This window comes from Alexandromys fortis, unplaced genomic scaffold (genome assembly GCF_014885135.2).
Source record: "Alexandromys fortis isolate MF-2015 unplaced genomic scaffold, M_Fortis_MF-2015_v1.1 scaffold_224, whole genome shotgun sequence".
Taxonomy (NCBI): domain Eukaryota; kingdom Metazoa; phylum Chordata; class Mammalia; order Rodentia; family Cricetidae; genus Alexandromys; species Alexandromys fortis.
In genome coordinates, this window is record NW_026068104.1 from 144,215 (window position 1) to 148,506 (window position 4,292).

Here is a 4,292-nt window from a genome sequence, read left to right on the forward strand (position 1 = left end):
GCCTCCCTGCACAGATCAAGTGCTTCCTATGTGTCCCTGCTTTTTCCACTCTGCTGCTGTGCTATAGTTCTTAACATAGCAGGTTAACAGGCTTCCCGGGAAGAGCGAAGCCCTAGTAATTGGACAAGGAGTAACGTCAGGGCACCTTCAGGTCATTTCCTTGAGTAAGGATATCCTAGCTCCTGGTGTCTAAGTGCCCGAGTTAGTGCCAGAATTTGTTCCTGCTACTTAGACAAGCATCCAGGAAATATTCATTCAGCTGTCAGAAAACCACTTTGCTGCCATCACTAACTTCGCCAACAGGAGGCGTGTGGTGGACGTGTATCTCCTTTTAGTGTCAATTTTGTCGCTGGCATCTAGAGTGGCACTCAATGTGGAAGTGTTTATACTCAGGATTAGTCTTCCCAAGTCTCTTGAAGTTAAGAGGCTCTTACCTAGTAGTTTCAGGCAAGCAGCCCAAGGACAATGGGTGTGCCCAAAATAGTTTTGTTTTTTTCTTGCTTAGGGCCTGAAAGGATCCACTTCACCAGGCTGAGTTCCTTGGGAACCCAGAGTGTCCTATTCACATAGCTGGCTTTAACGACGTGGCTAAAGAAAGACAGTTTCTGCTGTTAGAGCTTGTCAGGAAGCTTAGGAAAGCTATACACATATAGACATGGGGGCACCACAGAATCATCTATGACCATTTTAAAAATTCCAATTCCTAAACACCACTTTTTTTTAAATATTTATTTATTTATTATGTATACAATATTCTTTCTGTGTGTATGCCTGAAGGCCAGAAGAGGGCACCAGGCCTCATTACAGATGGTTGTGAGCCACCATGCGGTTGCTGGGAATTGAACTCAGGACCTTTGGAAGAGCAGGCAATGCTCTTAACCTCTGAGCCATCTCTCCAGCCCCTGAACACCACTTTTGAGCTTCTAGATAAAGTGGTTTGGAAATCTGTTCTATAAGTAATTGAGATACTGCAGTTAACTTGAACCAGTATTTGAGATCCACTAATCTAAGAAACTGTAAGATGAAATATTTCATCAATCTTAATGTCTATGCACAGCCCTTAGAGGCACAGACAGCCAAAGGACTTAGAATCAAAACAAGAGTTTAACTCAGGTGGTTGCTCTGTGTAAATCATGCTGATATGGTCAAGAAACTTAAAGGTACCAGGAGGTGGTGGCACATGCCTTTAATCCCAGCACTGGGGAGGGAGGCAGAGGTAAGTGGATCTCTGTGAGTTTGAGGCCAGCCTAGTCTATAAGAACTAGTTCCAGGACCCTAGGGCTGTTTGTTACACAGAGAAATCCTGTCTTGAAAATCAAAAAAAAAAAAAAAAAAAAAAAAAAAAAAGGAAAGAGAGAGAGAGAGAGAAAGAAAGAAAGAAAGAAAGAAAGAAAGAAAGAAAGAAAAGAAAGAAAGAAAGAAAGAAACTTAAAGGCAGTTTAAGAGCCTAAGCCAGCCTTTTTTTCCAAAAGGAGCAAGTGCCCTTCCAGGAAGATGATGCGGAATGACCAATGGAGGAAGGTAGCAATGAAGGAAGGCAGCAACTCTGTCCCCTTTGGTGTTTCAAGATAATAAACTACCTTTAGAGGCATTTGCTAGTAAACATAGTAGAAATTAAGCCTTGCTTTCTAGAAAGCTGTCTATACATAACTGGGCCCATGCCATTCCAAGTGAGCTTAGTTCCTTTCCTGGGATTATCCAGCTATTCTGGACTAAGGATTTTTTTCTTGCCTTAGCCTAGCCAGTTGTGCTTAGATCAGCATCTGACCCCGAACTCTCTTAGTAATTGAGGTGACGGTCCTTAACATCACTGACCTTAGCCACAATATATCCTCATGCTAGCTACAAGCCTCTGAGCAAGCAAGCAAGTACAGTCTGAGTCACGGCTGGAAGAGTTTCAGTCATAAAAAAGCATACCAACCAGGGTTTCATTAGTCATCAAGTCAACAGACAACAGAACCCAAGCTCTTTTGGTAAAATGCAGAGGCAAGACATTGGGTAGGAGCAACTGACAAGAAAACCAGCTCTTACTGGAATACTAAAGACTGGGATCCAGGCCAGGAAACAAGAAACATACGGGTGATTGTGATGAGCCTGAGGCCAGGTGGTCTTGCCAAAGGACTGTAGAGGTGAACTGAACCTTTCTTTGAGAAGCCCACTGAAATGAGTTACATTTTGCTGTCTGGGGGCAGAGCTGCATAGGCCTAACAGGAAAGAACTCAGGAGCTGTCATCTCAAGACTCTCTCATAGCAGGATTCCAGTAAGACCATTAAAGGAGCATCTTCAAACATGGACACTCGCCCAGGACTATTGTACCTTTACTAGACATTTTTAGATTACAGTTGAACAAAGAGCTAGATGTATAAAAAACAACTATTGAAGTCTCCTGCTGGAGAATCACCAAAAACCAAATAGAGTGTTCCACCTGACAGTAAGGCCATCCACCTCAACACCCTTTAGGACAATAATACCAAAAGAAATTAAATGTTTCAAAATAAATTTATTTAGCAAAAAGAAAAAAACATAATGTAGACTTGTACACAAAAACTATTAGGGCAGGTCTGGGGAGATGACTCAGTGGTTAAGAGGCTACTTTCCTAGAGGACCCGGGTTTAATTCCCAGAACCTATATGGCAGCTCACAATTGTCTGTAACTCCAGTTCCAGGGAATCTGACACCCTCATACCAAATGCACATAAAATAGTTAAATATTTTTAAAAACCTATGAGGGCTGTGAGATGGCTCAGTAGGCAAAGACAGTAGGCTGCCAAGTCTGATAACCTGAGTTCAATCCTTGGAACCCATATGGTGGAAGGAGAGAATCAACTCCTGCAGGCCATCCTGTGACCTCCACACAAATACCAGAATGCTTATGCACTTCCCACACACAAATAAATAAATAAAAATATTAAAAATAAATTAGATTATTCTTTCTGGGAGCAGTCAGTGATGTTGAGTATATATTCTCAACATACCCTTGTACTCACTATTGCTTAATTTTTTTTTTTTTTTTTGGTTTTTCGAGACAGGGTTTTTCTGTGGCTTTGGAGCCTGTCCTGGAACTAGCTCTGTAGACCAGGCTGGTCTCGAACTCACAGAGATCCGCCTGCCTCTGCCTCCCGAGTGCTGGGATTAAAGACGTGCGCCACCATCGCCCGGCTTAATTTTATTTTTTTTTAAGATTTATTTTGTGGGCTGGAGAGATGGCTCAGAGGTTAAGAGCACTGGCTGCTCTTCCAGAGGTCCTGAGTTCAAGTCCCAGCAACCATATGGTGTCTCACAACCATCTATGAGATCCAGTGCCCTCTTTCTGACCTTCAGGTGTACATGCAGGCAGAACACTGTATACATAATAAGTAAAATCTTTTAAAAAAAGATTTATTTTGTGTGCATGACTGTTTCCTGCATGTATGTATGTGTGTCATGTGCATGAAGAGGTAAGAACAGGAGGCTGAATCTCCTGAAACTGGGGTTACAGACAGTTGTGAACCATGATGTGGGTTTGGGGATCAAACCTGCATCCTCTCTAAGAACAGCAAGGACTCTTAATCACTGAGCCATCTCTCCAGCCCTCTGTTGTTGAATTCCTGTTTCTAAGTAATTGCATTATTCTGTAACTGGGTCACTGGGTCTTTGAACATAGGAGATGTATCTTCCTGTAATACATATTCCATGGCGTCCTTTGCACAATATGTATTTCTTAGCTTGAGCCTTGCCTCATCCAAGAAAGGAGGGGGGCTCACAGGTGAAATGTGGGAGAAGAGTAGAATATTTTTGCAAAAGAACTAGAATTGTGAGACAGCCTACATTTTTTTTTTTTTTTTTTTTTGGTTTTCCGAGACAGGGTTTCTCTGTGGCTTTGGAGCCTGTCCTGGAACTAGCTCTTGTAGACCAGCCTGCCTCAAACTCACAGAGATCTGCCTGCCTCTGCCTCCTGACTTCTGGGATTAAAGGTGTGTGCCACCACCGCCCTGCAAGACCGCCTACTTTTACACTTTAGAAAAGTTGGGGGGGAGGATCTAAGACACACACCTAGGGAATGCAGGAAATGTTAAGTCCACATCCCCTTTCAGGACTTCACAGAGCTAAGTGAAGTGGCACACACCTTTTAATCCCAGCACTTGGGGGACAGAAGCAAGAGGATCTTGTATGTTTGAGGCCAGCCTAGTCTACATAGCAAGTTCCAGAATGGCCAGGACTAAATAGGTTCTGTCTTAAAAAGAAAGAAAGAAAGAAAGAAAGAAAGAAAGAAAGAAAGGAAGGAAGGAAGGAAGGAAGGAAGGAAGGAATG